At 27.0% G+C, this 17,712-nt stretch overlaps 1 long non-coding RNA gene across 1 annotated transcript; it reads left to right on the plus strand.

Annotated features, from left to right (window-relative positions):
• Positions 1-3,075: 3,075 nt before the first annotated feature.
• On the plus strand, positions 3,076-8,393 carry LOC139424934 (uncharacterized). The gene is made up of 2 exons (XR_011636065.1): positions 3,076-3,446; positions 5,158-8,393. It is a non-coding gene; the product is annotated as an uncharacterized lncRNA (long non-coding RNA).
• Positions 8,394-17,712: the final 9,319 nt, after the last annotated feature.

Raw genomic sequence — 17,712 nt, forward strand, 5'->3', positions numbered from 1 at the left:
AATAGAGTTTATTATTTTCTTTTTCGCTTTATTCGCATTGTTTTTTGTTTCAGTCTATTTAGTACAAAGTTAACCCTATCTTTTATTATGTATGGGATATTTTTTTAAATACTTTAATTGCATGCTTGATGTATGTGCTATTTTTTATTTTTTGTTTACTGTTGGGTGTATTATACTTTTCATTTTTATTATTTATATAAAGTTATTTATGCTCTTTAATTCATGTTTACTTTTTAAAAAATTGTCAAATTAATGGAATTTGTCAATTAAAAACATTTAATAGATATAAATAAAAAAAAATAATGTGCAGTTAGTTTTTAAAGAAATACAGTAAGATTCCAGTAATTTGAGTTAATCTGCACTGGCACCAACTTAGAATTTTAAAAAATAAGATTACGCAATTTTTTTATTATTATGAAAGGGAAAATATGTTAAACCTAACTTGTTGAGGAACAGTTAAATTAGTGAAAAAAATATTTCTGTTTGCATTTTTAAACCTAACTTAACTGCTGCTTTTGGACATGAAAAAATTAAATACTTTTTACTCTCCTTAATAAGGTAGTATTCAACTTACTGCAGCTCGATTTATTGGGGCTTTGCTGTATTATGAATCTACAATAATCTTTTAACTTGTTGAAATATGAAAAGGCTTTATTTAAATTGTGGGTTAATTTTCTCATTATTTCATCAAATATTTTTTAATTCATTTCTTTTTAGTTCTCTTTGGTTGTTAATTCAAATTTAGTTATTTTCAAAAGGTTGTGGTCTTAAATTTATCAAAAATATGGTGATATAGTTAAACGTTCATTATCTGCAACATTGTTGTAAAAACCTTTTTTTTTCTATAACTTTTTAAACTTTACTTGTAATGTACTATTTCTGTAATCTAAAATTTTAGTCATCCTATTTGGACAATTTTTATTCTTAGCTATATATACTTATGTCTATGCTTTTACAGATTGAGACAAGACTTTTGTTTCAGTCCCATCTATGATTGAACAAATTGTATTTAACTTTATTTAATTATTGAAAAAAACTGAAAAGTTTCCCTCTTAACATGTTTCTGACATGTTCTTTGAGCATGTTTCTTACAATAATTTTTTTTTAATTTGCAGATAATAAATTTGTTTTTAAATACTGTTTTGTATGCCTTGTTCACATTGTACAGTTTACTCTATAAAATCCCCTTCCCTACATCCCATCTTAATTTTTAAATGTAAAGAAAGAACTACCAATTGCAGTTTTTTCCCTAATTTGTTAATTAAAAATTTAAAATATTATTAATTCTTTTTAAAAGAATATTTTCTTTTGAAATAATTCTCATGTTTGATCATATTTGTATGTTTTTCAATTTGTTCGAAAATGTAAGATATAAACATAATTTTGAATTCATAGCTCTTATTTTAATTAACAGCTGCTTCAAGAGTTAAAATTATTTTATCAAATTGACTAACTGGCAGAATAGGTGATATTTCTTACTGATTTCTTTTTATTTAATATTAATAATCCCTTTTTATTAAATTATAATTTCTCTGGAAAGTATCTATTAGTGAGGTCATGAGTATAGAAATAATTCAATTAAGTCAAAATTATTATTTTTTTAAATTTTATTGATATGGATCTTAATTCATTATTTTTGTCTACAATATNTTATTTCTTACTTTATTAATAATATTTATGCCTCTTTATGCTTTATCAGTATTCCATTGCTGATTTCTGTTGTTGGTATTATTTATACAAATTCTCCTTTGGTTATAGTTTGCAATTATTCATAAGTGCAATTTTGTTATGATTGTACCGAAAACTTTTTTTAAAAGTTGCATAACTAATAAAATATTCAATTGAATATGTTCTTTCTTTTCTTATCTATCTTTATTTATTAAAAAACATATCTCTGCTCTTTATTAAAATAGCAATATTCAGGATTTAGTAATAATAAAGGTAGCAACATTCAGAACTCTTTTTGACTCTTAAAGTTTAAACAACTCAACACTCTTGATTAATTGTATTATTAAGAGAAATCTTTTCCTCTGTCTGTTAATGTTTATTATTGTATGCTGTTACACAAATAATTACTAACTTTTCAAAATTGTTTAATTTTCCATTTGCTTAATTTCAAGTTAAGAAAATTAAAGTAAGGAACTTGCTTACTATAGAACTTGCTTTCTACAATTTAATAGTGGAAAATTATTCTTTTGGTTTTTATAATTATAGTTTTTCTTCTTATGGGTATTATTTATTTATGCTGCTATGCTACTGTTAAGTAAATTTTTATTAAATTATTTTTATTTCAATCATTCCTTAGAGCTTCGTGAAAAAGTCTTACTGAGGAAATAACTTATAGTTATCTACTCAGATTTCAGAGAAAATACCTTATTTTTGTTCCTTGTCGTACTAATACATCTAATAAAGTTGTTAATTTAAGGTGACATAGTTTTTTTTTAAATAATTCTAGCAAAATCATATTGTTTTAAAAAGTAATTTTTAGTTTTAAAAAAAAAGGGAAAAGAAGATTTGAAACCAATGTACTAGTGTAAATAATGGTTTTACTCTAAAGTAATAAAATTAACAAATATATTTTTCCCATAATTAGAGAATATTAACCTCATTAAGCCGTTGTCAGCCCCAGAGCCCCTACACGTATGCTTAGATGCCATAGGGCAAATAGTTACCTTTTTGAACTGCTGTATATTAGTTGACTAAAAATATTCCACTCAATTAATTTAAGTTCAACGATTATTTTTGAACTATAAATTTGAGCAGTGACTTCAAATTTGATATTGATCTAAGTATGACTATACTTTGTCTGTGTAGCATAGTACTTAGTATGTGTTGCATATATAAGGATAATACATAAACATTCAGTGTAGACACATCTTTCTTGTCTTCAAGATTTTTTCTAATTACATTTATTATAATTTATTAATTATAATGCTTAAATGCATGAAGAAAAGTTATTACTTTACTTTAAATGTAACATAGAACTTTTTACTATGAGGTAAAAGGGGTTGTATAAAATTAAATCAATTATGTATTTCACATTTAGCGCATCAACCTGATAGTATCTTTTTTTTATTGTTTGAATTTCCTATTTGTTCTAATTCAGAAATTGTGTGATTGCATCTACCTTTACTCTTTTTACCTACATGTTTTATAAAACAAAAACATCTTTTCAGGATTTGAAGACATTTACTTAAGCGATGAAACTTTTGGAATTATATCTTCAGTGAAAGTAGCCTCTCAAATGAAAGCATCCGGTGGAATGTTTCGTTGTCCACAGTGTCGTTACACAACTAACTACTCTCACAACTTTAAAAACCACCTAAGGACACATACAGGTGAAAAGCCTTATGTGTGTAGTAAGTGTGACAAAGCTTTTAAGTCGAGGCAAGCCATCAACTATCACCACAAAAAACATCATTCTAACCTGAATTAGTTTGAATTCGGTATGCAGATAGTCTATTTTTAGCTTTCAAGATTCATTGTGGTGTAATGACTTTTGTGATTTCAGTAGTGATTTTTATCTGTATTGTTTTGTAAATTTATATATAGCTATAGTTAATAAATTGTCTCAAGATGTTGCATTTAATCTTATGTTTCATTATTTGATTTTATGTTGCTATAAAAAATATTCTATTGCCTTTTTAATCTGTATTATGTTTGCTTTTTAAATTGTTCATGTGGTATAATTAATATTCATAAAAATAGTTCAAATTCCGGTCTATGTGGGCGATATTCGTATCATCGTAAGAACTGATCTCACGTTAAAAAAAAGTTTTTCTTTCTGTGGACCCGACTTCTAATCGCATTATATTTATAAACACTGAAAAAAAACGAATACATGCCTTTATTAAGTAATGAAATCTTTCCTAAATCTGGAAATAAGTTTATACCAATTACAGCTTTATACTTATTTACAGCTTCACTTACCTTGGCTTTATAGCAAATGCTATTAATAGTATTGTAAAAAATGTTAATAGTTTCATATAATGTTTGCATATAAGCCTTTTACAGATTAAAATGACGTATTAAATCCTCACTATCACTATGCAAAGTTTTGAGCAGAAAATTCAATTGGCCGATCTTTTGAGATAGAAATCAACAATGTTTGTAAAGGAAGATTTCATTTCAAGCTATGTAAATGCAGAGGGTCTGATATTATAAAATATATAAAAATTAACCTAATGTACTGGCGAGGGGCTCATATAATTAGAATGGATGATGATTTCATATTAAAAAATGCTTCTTCAATAGCCATTGGTAAGCTTACCCTTGGCTGTCTGGTCAACTACAATGAAAATGTTTTATTGACAACTTTTCTGCATTAAACTCTTAAGTTCCCAAGGTTGATCAACATTCGGCAAACTTTCAATTAAAGCATCCAGGCTTCTATCACACAAAATCTTTCTGCATACCTAATTTTCCTAAATTGATAAAACATTAACTTATTTATTATTATTGTTATTTTTATTTTATCTTTTTGTAAGTAGATATTAAAATACCTGATCTTGCAGTTTCAAATGGCTGCATATTCCTTTCTATTAAACTGAACAATTGCAATTTCTTTTAAAAGAAAATGGTATTTTTCTGTATCATAACATTTAAAAATTATTAATATTTTTATTGCATTTAAATTTATCATATTTTATATAAAGTAGCTGTATTATGCCAAAGACAACTTTTGGAAATAATAAATATTATACAGGCTAGATACTATATAAAACCTTTTGCCATTTCTTTTTTTTAAATAATTTTTGAAGAAAATTATTTGCTTAACGCTTAACTACCTTGATTGAAAACAGGACCATTTGAGCTGCCTGCGCCAGAAATTTGTCGTGAATTGAGCAAGTTGCCTGTATCAGCTCTCGTCCTTTATGTGTCTGAGAAATGATTGACATGACTCTGTTACAATAATGATTCACATGACTTTATTGTAATTTTTTTAAATTGAAGTTGCTCTATCTGTGTTATCTAAGTCTTTTGATTTTTTTTTGTGGGGGTGTGTTAATTGCTTCTAAGAAGTATGTTGTCAGTCAAACAAGTTTTATTATTTTTTGCTATTTGAATACTTTTGATTTTTAACTTTGTAAATTTCCACCATAAAGTTTTATTTTATCATGTTCTTATGTTTTTATAAACTAATAGAATTTTTTACAGGATTTCAAGATTTCCCCTCCTTTGGAAAATGTTTCAATGTTAAATCTTCGGCAAAATTTGTGACTCAATTAAAAGTACCCATTGGATCAGTTCACTGTCCGTACTGTTCTTACACAACAAATTCAAACTACAATCTGAAAAGTCACTTGCGGACACACACTGGAGAAAAGCCGTACGTGTGTCACGAGTGTGGAAAAGCTTTTAAATCAAAACAAGCTCTTAACTATCACAAGAAACTCCATGCAATGGAGAAAAGCATGTTTTAACGAACGCTTGTTTGCAGATACAAGGATATTGTCTACATAAAGGTTGTAAATTTCTTTATGTTGTAATGCTTTTTGGCACTTCTCTTTTTCTGAAAGTCTAGGGATAGTATTATAACTGTTACGTTTCATTATTTGTATTCTATAAAGAATAACTGTTTGGTTCTATTTTTACACTTAACTTATCTCATATAGTTTAAGTAACTAATATTTTAGTTGGCTTACTTGTAAAATAAAGTATAATAAATCAACTAGCCATATTTGGCATCCAGCTTGGTCACCTTTCAAAATCATCTTGTACAACATATAAACTTTGATGGCAACCAAGCTGAATGCACAGAATAAATTAATATATTTAATATTCTTTAAATATTCTAATTCTTCAACCCCTTCTCTTGTCCTAGCACCTTAATTTAAGCAATATTTAAACTTTTTTTTGTCCATCTAGCTGTTGTGTGCTACTTTCTACTTGTAGATGAACTATGATTTCAATTTTAACTATTTTTGAGAGATGTCTGTGACATTGTCAAGGTTCTTTATAAATTGAATTTCAGTAATAATTGAAAATATATGTATGACTAAGAGCCTACATTTTCATAAGAATTTATATGAGAGCAAGTTTGAGACTTTCAGTATATTAGGAAGAAGAAGTATTATAAATTTTTCCACTTCTGTTGTGAGATAAGATATAAAAATTCATCCCCATGCTCCATTTTGTACTGAACTACTTCCTCACACACCTCTCATGCCACAACTTTATTATTGTTTAATGTAATTTAATGCTTGCGAAAGATGCAAAACTATAAAGGAATTGTAGTAGTACATATAAACAATAATTTTATGAGACAAAAACCAAAAATAAAAAGAACATTGGAAATCAGTATTTTGAGTATCCACCACACTAAACAATGAGAACCTGCGCCCGTTATGGCATTGAATCAAATAAGTTCTGAATGTAATCTTGGGAAATATCATTCCATTTGGCTCCGACTTGATGCCAAAGTTCAGTTTTACTGTGTGTTTCACCAGTTATATGATTAAGTTGCCAACAAATGACATTCCAGGGAGAATAGGGAAAACCTGGAATTGTCAGGGAATTTTTTTATAACTCCAAAAATCAGGGAATAGTCAGAGAAAGTTGCAATTTTTTTACAAAAACCTGGAATATTCCTATATCATACTTGGAAAATAACCCGTCTTAAAATTGTCAGTAACAGTTATCAGTTATTGAGATTCGAGTTAAGTAATTCTTGCATATATTACAATTATTTGTTGTAAAAATTTCACATTGTCAAACTGAAACGGTCCCATTCTCATTTAATAATATTTTTTACACAGAAAATCTAATATTTCTCGTAACAAATAAAAGAATCAAAGTTTTCTGATGAAAATTTGGTTTCAATTTTCATTGAAATTTACCTTGGTATACCTGCAAAAGTCAGGGAATTTTTTTCATCACAAATCGAATATGAACCCTACATGCTCAATAAGCCATGATGTTGCAATTTTCACAAACATTATGTATGCTATTGCTCAAAAAACACAGCTCTGTCACCAATAATTAATGTAACAGCATTGTTTATGTTTAAAATTTCTGCAGCTATTTTAGAATGGATTGAAAATAAATATAAATAATTTCTTCGTAACTGAGCTTTAATTTCTACATGGATACAAAATCATTCTAAGTAAATACTTAACGTATAACTAACTTTTCAAGACTTCTTAAATTGTTACTTAGGACAACCTGACAAAATGAAAAATAATTATAGTTATGCCAATAAATAGAGAACAACTGGAGTTTATGATGCCATGTAAGAAAAATATGTATATAGATATTAAAAATCAATAATTTCGATACTCTTCCCTAAACATTTCTTTCAAGTTTTATTTGTATTTTTCTTAATATCTATATAGTGTACAATTATATTATCACTCTTTAACTTTGTTCACTCTTTAATTCAGGGACAAAAAAAATATATAGTTTTTGTAAGTATAATTGAATGAACTATTTGGAATTCTAGTGGAAAGGAAATAATGTTTTTGCAATTTGATACAAGTAGAAAACAGTTGAAGAGTTAAATTGACCTTTTAAGAAAATTATGGTTTGTTTCATAATTGATAATATGTTATATGTTTAAAATTGTTTATGCAATAAAATGCGCATTTATCAAAAGCATTAAATGATACCAGAGTTTTATATTTTCATAACTATATTATATTAGTGATAGATAGAAGGATTTTTTTCTTTTCCCAATTTTATGCTTCTTTCAGTTATAAATGCTTAATGTGTGAACCTTATGTAACATGCCAAACATATGATCTTTAATAAAGTGAGTCTTTATTTCCCTAGTTTTTTTTACTGTCAGCAATTTTTAATGATTAACTGTTATGTAAATTGTTTCTGGTAATATTAGCTGATATATACACTACAAAGAGCTTCAATTAACTTAAGTATATATAATCACTGCATCAAAAATACATTAAAACTTAGAAAGGTTGGGAAATGTTTACAGATTAGTTGTTACCTATGTTAATGCTAGTTCGCATATCCAACATTTGTTATTGAAAAAGAAATTGTATTATTTATTTCATTATATGTATTATTCTGAAAAGTTAAAAATTTTAAAATTTAAGTGATTACTTTTACTAACGTTGTATTTTGTTTAAAATTATACATGAAGTATTCTTAATTTTATCTGTTGTTAAAATGATTTGTTATTCATAAGCAATGTGTTGACAAAGTAAGCAAAATATATTGAAGATAAATATTAATTGATTTCCCATACATTATCTTTTAAATCATTGATTTAAGCTTGTTTTAAGGTGTCAAAACTAAGTAGTGTTCCCATTAGTTATTAAAATTACTTAATATTATTTGTTTTTAGTTAAATTGAAAATTTAAACCTGTGTTAGTTGTTACTTTAATTGTAAAATTATTGGTTAATAATAAATTAATTTTTTTTGTGACTCTAAGATTTTGTCATTATTTGCTGTTGGGTTATTTTTTTTAAAATTATTTTTAATGATTCTTTAATATAATTGATTTTTTTAATATACAAACATGAATTTTTTGTTATGCGTAAATTATCAATAATTAAGACTGTAATAATCTGTATATGTTAATGATTCTTACAAAATTTTTAATGATACCCACATGGTATACATTTTTTTATTATATATATATATATATGTATGTATTACATTAATCATTAATGTCATTATCCCTATGAAGAATAACTAGTTCTTCCTCATGATTTGCTGGTTATTTTTAAAGGGTACATAAAAGTTTGTCATTGTTTGTGTTTTAACTGGGATTCAATTTTAGTGGAGTTAATTTTTTTTAATAGTTTGGTAACCTCAGGTAGTACAAGCATGCAGATTTAGGCTGTTGTTAAATAAACATTAAAAAAAATTGTTTTTTTCCTTCTTCAAATGTTAACAAAAAAAAATATTCTTTCTTTTAATCATTTAATATTTACTATAATTATCATCTACCAAATTATATTTATACTGTATATTTCCAAATGCTGACCACGAATTTTGAAACTGAAGTTGAGGGTTGGTTTATAATGGGATCCACTGTAAGTTTAAAGAATTCTAAAGCATCACCGAAAGAAATATTTCTCCTTTTGTCAATCTTCAGCGATAATCATTAAATATCATTCGACGTACACATAAAACATAAAATAATATCTGATATAGGAATGCCTAAAAAGTGAAAATAAAACACAAACTGGACAATTTGAAAAGGAATACTATTATTTTTTTTAATCTTCTAATTCTGAATTTGGAAGTTCCATGCTTATTTTATTTGTTGTGCTACTGTTATCATAAGAGAGAGAGAGTAAATTTTTATTTCCAAATGTAGCATCCCTTCTTTCTTTCTTTTTTTTTTTTTAATTTTTCCATTTGCTTTTGAATTTGAATGAATTTTAATTTTAGGCACATATTCGGAAATATCCTGTCAAAATTCTTTTAACAACCTCTTTTTAACAATGTTAACTCTGAAAAATGTCCTTATGCTTGTGGAGCTGAGCGCCTTCCTTATGATTTATATTAATGGAAACCTCTGAATTGCCTTTTCCAAACAACAGTCATATGTTGCTAGTAAGAATTTTTTCAGGGTTTTTATCTCCGTTAATTTGTTTCACTTTTTCTTCACTGGCTTGCAATAATTTCAACTGATAAATACTAAACACATTTTTTCAATTCAATTTCATTCTAGTCTTTCTAAAAGAGCAATTTTTAAACCTTCACAGAAGTCAATAATAGTTTTAAATCTGTAAATATATATATACACACACAAATTGGTTTACCCAAATTGATATTCTTTTTTAATTATTTTTCTTTCAAAATAATCTGAAAACAGTTTCTGTATCACAATTATGATCATTAACAAATTATTTCCTTCAATTTTTTTATCATCATGAAATCTAATCTATATTAAATCATTTATTGTTATTGTCTTGAAAAGCTGAGGACTTTTGGAAATAACTATTTGTGTACTTGTACACATATTATTATTTTGTGTATACAATTATTATTTGTGCACGCAAATTTTTATTAATTTTTTATTATTTTTCCTTCAAAACAATCTGAAAACAGTTTCTATATCTCAATTATGATCATTAGCAAATTATTTCCTTTAATTTTTTTATCATCATAAAATCTAATCTATTTTAAATCACTTTATTGTTATTGTCTTAAAAAAAACTATAAGCTTTTTGCAATGACTATTTATGTGCTCGTTTTATATTATTTAAGTTTTCAAAGCCTATATGACCTTTTTAATATTTCCCATTGCAAACAGTAATATTAATATTTTATAACCAAGTTTAAAATTATGTCAGTTAAAATCAGTTAGGTGAGGAATTTAACTTGCTTTACAAATTGTTACCATTCATCTAATTTATTAGATCTAAATAATTGCTTACTTTTTTCAGAAGTCCAGGTATCTGTTATGTTACAAAGTAGAAGATATGTTGAGAATTATGCTCAACACTCTTGTTTGGTTTGCTCTTATTCAACCTCTAGAAAAAGTGACTTAGAAAGGCATGTAAGGAAACACACAGGTGAACGTCCATTCGTTTGCCCCACCTGTGGGAAAGGTTTCACACAAAAACATTCTATGATTAGTCACAAATTATTCGTCCATGAACTCAAATCTATGAAGCAATGAATCGAGCATCTTTCTATGTGTATTTTGAACTTTCAGACTAGTAAACTAAATAGTTTCACGTATCTGTTTTTTTTACAAACCTTGCAAATGCTTACCTCATTGTTGCTGTTGCTAGAGTGTTATGAAATATTTTTTTTGTATTATCAGCATGGGTGCCACTTTTCAGTCCTGGGGACTGAAATCAGTCTTGAGATATAATCAGTAGATTAAGTATCATAAATTAATATTTTCTTTCCATTTGTTTTTAATATTAAAATTTTTGTTTTTCCTTAAAAATGAAACACTTATTTTCTGTTAAATAAAAATTACATTTTAATGTAACATTTTTAATTGTAATTACTACAAAAATAATCAAGTAACGATGTAGCTCAGTAATGAAAATGAGATTGAGCTTCAACGCCTACTTTCTTAAACAAAATTTGTGCTATTATTGTATCTAAATTTTCTTGTTTTTATTTTTTCCCCAAAGTTAAATTGAGATTATTTTTTTTTAAAAAAAGGAAATTTATGGAGATAGGATGAAAAATAAATAATGATGAAGTAAAAAATAAGTAGAGTTATATATAAAAAAATTTGTGTGTTATTATTTAGTGATTGATGTAAAAAGATGTACAAGGTTAGCTGTTATTTTTATCTTGTTTGCTGTAAAAAATAAATTAATAAAATGAAAAATAACTCCGTAATTGATTTAATATGTGAGCCCTTATCATAGAAAGGTACATTTTGGCGTCAGTGAGCTATAAATTTCTGAAAATTCAAATAAACAACTTTATGGTGCGACTTTGAGGAGAACTCCTCCAAACTAAATATCTGGGACTGTCTGCTACTATGATAACAAGCGAGAGCACATTTCTAATGAGGGTGAAATGAAGGAAAGAAGGTGTCAACTGGTTTACTTACGACGACCTATGCCAAGATTAAGACAAAAGTATTCTCCCTACACCCCTAGAAGTTTTTTTTCCCTCGTAACCATAGTACCCGCCACGACAGACGTGTGTTTGGAGGAGTTATCCTGGAAGCTGCAGTAGAGATTGTGTTAAGTGATCAAAAAAATTTATATATAAATTCAGTCATGAAGTATTTTTAGAGTGGCATTCATGATAACCAGAACTAATGTTACTTAAGTAAACCAACTTAATTCATTTAACTGTTTATGAACTTTGCCAATTCCAAATTTATTTTATCATCATCTTTAAATTATTGTTGCTTCTTTTAATAGCTGTTTGTAGCTTGTGATCAAAATGGCATGTAGAGTGTGCTTAGCGGAATTCTTTCAAATATAGCTGAAGGAGTATGACATAGTCTAGTTTGGAGGNGAAAAATTGGTTTTTAAAAAAAATTTTTTTTTTTACTTTACCTTAATTTATAAATCTCCTTAACTTGATTGGATATATACAAAATGAAAAATTGAAAAGTGTTAATCCTTTAATGCAGAATTTTTATTAAACACATTTTTCATACTTTTTTATTATTCTGTGTTAAATAAAAATATTATATTTAGCATTTAAATAATTTATGGCTATGAAATACAGCACGGAATTTGCTTTAAAGGTAAAATCTTCAATATTTTTTTGAAATTTGCAGTTATATATTATTCCTTATAAAAGATACATTTTTGAAAATGGGAAAAAAAATCTTTTTCAGACTACTATTTTCAGATTTTGCATTTTAGTACAAACATAATACTGATAATCTAACAGATTTTTTAATGTAACAATTAGACTGTTTTTTTAAAACTAAAAATACCAAAATATATTTTTTGCTTTTAATTAGAACGTCAGAAATAATATAGATAAAATTTAGTAATTTTTGAAAATATTTCCCGTCTACAATACCTGTAAAACGTGTGATTTATTTGCTCATTTCTTCTATTTTGTAAAAAATCAAACTCTTTTTTAAACTTATGTTGTTAATAGAAATTTGTTTTAAACTTTATTTAAAACTTTTTTTTTCAGGTACATTTGCAGTGAAAGTGATTGGTTTATCGGCGAAAAGTTCATGCATTCAAAGTCGGCATGTATGTCCATATTGTTCATACAGCACTTATTATTCTACTGCTCTAAATAAACATGTTCGAACGCATACTGGAGAAAAGCCTTTTGAATGTGATGTTTGTAAGAAAAAATTTAGTCAAAAGCACTCAATGTTGTCTCATAAGTATAATAGACATTATTCTGAAAGCTTAATAATTTGACATCTTAAATTTATTAGAAATTGAAGTTGTATTATTTTTTAGATTTTGTAATAACTATATTAATTGTCACCTGTTTAGGCACTGTAGGAAATAAGAAACAGAATACCTTAATAACTTTGTATCCTGTGTTCAAAGATTTCGATTTCCTAAATGTTTATTTTTCTTTTTGTGTATTTCACTATATGTTGTACTTCAATTTCTGAAGGTCCGAGATTTGAATCCTGGCAAGTATGACTTCATGAGGCTAACTCTTTAGAGCGTGCGTCTTCCAATCTGGTTGGAATCTCATCAATGTCCGGTCAATATGAATTCCGCACCCGGCTCGCACCGACCACAGTGCTGACTTAAAATAATCTCAGTGATAGACAAATCATCTGTTAAAGTCCCCTTGCAGCACGCTAACTGTGGGAGGTTTACGTGGTTTTCCTCGTCTTGTAAGGCAAATGTGCATTAGTTTAATCAAAAATCCTCTGCGAAGGCAAATTTCTGCCAATACTTGATCCCGGAGCTCCCTTGTCTTCTGAATTGGGTTCAAAATTACAAAGCTCTTAAGTTGAATATTAGTTGTCATGAAACCAAACATTGGGTCAGCTGTTCTGGGATGGTTATAAAATAAAATTAAATTGTTCGTTAGTTACGAAAGTTGCCGACTCTAGGTTAATTGACTTTAACATAGAGTAAATTTTGATGAGCAAATTAAGTTTTTATTATAAATTAATTCTTAACAATTACCTGCTGCTTTATTTTAAACTTGTTTTAAAATAATAAACCAAAGGAATTTTTTTAATTATAAAAGATCGGGGGAATTTAAATTTTGTGTAATTGCATACAAATTTAAATATACTTTTTATAAGCTTAGCAAATTCTCTTTTTTTTTTTTTTAAATATTTGTAACTCGTTTGTAGAATATTTGATTTAATTTTATATACATTTGTGTTATATTTTTCTTGTGATTATAATTTAATTATGTAATAAAATGCTTTCCATATGCTGTTATTAAAATAAATAGTTATTGTTATGCATTTGCTTAATTATATCTTGGCTTACTACTACATTATGTTATTAATAAAATGTCAACACTTAATTTTAATGAACTGTATTTTCCATTTATCTGTTTTACATGTGTTCTAAGACTAGCTTTACGTTTTCAAATTTGATTGACTTTAACGTAAAGAAAATTATGAGTGCTAATTTAAGTTTTTGCAATAAATTCTTGTTAAATACATACTGTTTTATTTGAAATTTATTTTTAAATGATAAATCAAAATGTTCCCTTTTTTGAGTATTACAAGCCCTGTATTGAATTTAAATATAGTATAAGCACTTAGGAGGATTAAGCTTGGCTTACGAAACAAATATGTATCAATTAAACTATGACTTTGTTATTCAAGACCAGTAATTTTTAAATTAGTTTACTTTTGGTCAAAATAAGGTATTTTGTTTTCTTTCCCTTCATGCATGGGTAAGTTTAAAAAAGCAAAACAAATTTCATGCATTGATAAACGTAAACTTTTAGTTTTAAAAATATTTAAAGTGAGTTAGAACTTAGTATTGCTTCAGTAGATTGCCTTATTTTTTCCCTTTTGTAAGTTTATATTGTCAATTTCATTTGTCCAATAATAATCTATTTTATCTGACCAATAAATAAGATGATAGCTTTATCAGACTTGTCTCATGGAGAGAAAAAATTCATAAAAGTTATAAAGTTTTTATTTATTATAAAATTTGTAGTATAAGGTTTAGGTATGGAGTTACAATTAGTATTTTTTTCATTCGAGCAAGTTGTGTAAAAAAAAAAAGACTAAAAAATTAATATTTTTGGAAATGTGTAACCTCCTGTGCAGAATTCAAAGGTATGACTTCTTTTAACTTTGTCATTAAAATTTTCATTATAAAAATGATGTTAAAATATATATGCATTACAATTCTAGTTTGTCTATTGAATTAAATAATTATTCCAAAATGCTTTTAATGTGAAATAAAATGTAAGTAAATGTGTTTTTTTTAAAAATAAGCACAAAAAATATCTATTCAGAAAATCAGTTTCTCTGATATGTTTAAAAAATTAAAAAGTAAAGAATTCTAATTTTTTATCATTCTACAGCCAAAAATATTTCAATAACTTTTTTTTAGATTATGCATTTTGAAGATTCTTTGTAATTTTAATATACGAAGCATGAATCTGACTACTTTACCTTTTTTTGCTAATTTGTTTCTTCCTTTTTTGATATATCACTGAACTGATTGTGCAAATCATTAAATTTTGGCTATAAACTTGCTCTGCAAANAAAAATAAGCACAAAAAATATCTATTCACAAAGTCAGTTTCTCTGATATGTTTAAAAAATTAAAAAGTAAAAAATTCTAATTTTTTATCATTCTACAGCGTAAAATATTTCAATAACTTTTTTTTAGATTATGCATTTTGAAGATTCTTTGTAATTTTAATATACGAAGCATGAATCTGACTACTTTACCTTTTTTTGCTAATTTGTTTCTTCCTTCTTTGATATATCACTGAACTGATTGTGCAAATCATTACATTTTGGCAATAAACTTGCTCTGCAAAATACTAATGATGATCTAAAGGTATGTTTATTCATTGAAAGTACGTCTTTTCCTGATTTGAATTAATTAATTAGCATATTTTAGTCGATCATATATTAAGATTGCTTCTTACTGTGTAAAAACTTACTTGTTTGCCTGCAAATTAATTTGAGGTTTTTTTTTATGTTTTTCTGGCTGTACAACTGTGACTGGTACTGGATTTATAAATATCATAAGATCAAAATGTATCTTAAAATCAATCACCTCTTACTTGTAATACATATCAGTCTCAAATACTGTGTGTGATCTGTTTTTTATTTATTTATTTTTTTTTTGCCTATTTGATTTCATGATCTGTTAACTTCTAACTAAATTAATCTTAAAAATTGTACTAAACAATTATGAACTGTAGTTATAAATTTCAAATGTTAAGAAACTTAAAGTCATACAGTTTAAGGGTGAACCATAATCTCTTAGCTTAAGGGTAAATCATAATCTTAATATTTTATGTTGTGAGGGAATTTTTTTTAAATTTATTATCATTACAAATATTTCCTCTCAACTATACCTTTAAACTACAGCACACTCTCGATATCTCAAACTTCGATACCTCGAAAACCGTGTTATATCAAAAATATTTTTTTCCTCTTGACATTATATATCCACCTAATGTTAATTTAAATTCCTATGTAGAAGTATTTCTTCTCATTATCTTGTTATGTCAAATCTTTTTGGAAATAGATAGAAAAATCATAAAGTTTGCTCTATTCAAAATGTATAAAATGTAATCAAATAAACTTTGAATTGATGGTTTGATGAAGATTGAGGTTAGTGCCTGACAATTCAGATTGTTTATTAATTTATTTTTACTAAATTATTATATTTGTCATTTGAACTGAGTTTTCTATGACCAGACTTGTTAAAACTTTTTTATTTATATTAATAGTTTTATTTTTATGTAACAGTATGATTTTATTTAATTAAAACTAACATTTCATTATTTTAAGATCACTTTAACCTTTTTCAACAACCATTTTTTTCTTACCTGTTGATCAGCTCTTCTTCTTAGGCACTACAGCCGGTTACCAGCCAAGGCTGCCTCAGTAAGTTTACCCCATCTTGATCTATTCGATGCTATATTTCTACATCTATTAACGCCCAAGTCCTTTAATTAATTCTCTACTTTATTTAACCATCTTGTTCTAGGTCTCCCTCTTTTTCTTTTTCCTTCTGGTGTTAAGAAAGTTATTTATAACAGAATTTTCATTGCTATATTGAATTACATGTCCCAGCTACCTTATTTGAGAAGCCTTAGTCATTTTTACTATGTTAGATTCTTTTTATTTTGATTGTAATGTGTGATTGTAACAAGTGGTATATAAATCTTTTTGTTTAAAAAACTTACTGTGAATATTCACTATATGGTATTAAATCTGATAAATTTTACTCCATGAATCAGCACTTGAAGCACATTAACCCTTTCGCGACGCAATGCGCGCTTACCGCTGAGGCCGGCAGTCTCTCTAGCGTGTGTCTCCCCTGGACCTAATTATATGAAATTACCGAAATATCACCGCGTTGTTTAATATTGTTCTGTAGAGTATTTAAGTGACATGTGCTTTATATATATTTCTATGGCTACTTTATTTACTTAAGTTATTTCTTGTTTAAATGTATATTTTACACATTTTATTTTCATTATAGTGTCACTATCACTACTATCCGAATCTGTTTCAGAATCAATATCTGAATTATTTTGCATAATTTCCTCTATTTCCAGCTCAGTCAAAAATTTTCGACGCTTCGACATTCTAACGGTAAAAAGAAAAAAAATTCAAGCCTACAAGATCTAATTATCCACTAAAAACTGATCCGAAAATCGAAAGTAGCGCGAGAAAAAAAAAACTCCATTACTTACTGTAAATAAATATCACGTGCTAATTTAAAGAGCCCTCATAAAACATTCCCCCCCCCCCTCCACTCCTTCCCCTAAAAACCACGTGACTGTACTTTCATCTTGAGTAGAAGGTCAAATCTACATGTATCTGAAACCATATGGACATACAATGCCATCTTTTGGAAGAAATTTCATTTTTTAAAACGTTCCGAAACGCTGGCACAAATAAGTGACGGTCGGGGGTGAACGAGAATACTCTCTGACACGCGGGTGTGTCGGTTGGGAAGTGAGCGCGTTTCTTGATGGCACATATATGTGACAGTCGGCTCGAAAGGGTTAAACATCAAAATATTTTTTTCACGTATATTCATTTTATATTTCCATTTAATGTGTTTTTTCACTCCTTTTTTTTTGGCATATATTTAATAAAAACTTTACTGCTTCTTTTCAGGCACATTTGTAGTGAAAATGATCG

Source organism: Parasteatoda tepidariorum, chromosome 2 (assembly GCF_043381705.1).
Source record: "Parasteatoda tepidariorum isolate YZ-2023 chromosome 2, CAS_Ptep_4.0, whole genome shotgun sequence".
NCBI classification, from domain to species: Eukaryota; Metazoa; Arthropoda; class Arachnida; order Araneae; family Theridiidae; genus Parasteatoda; species Parasteatoda tepidariorum.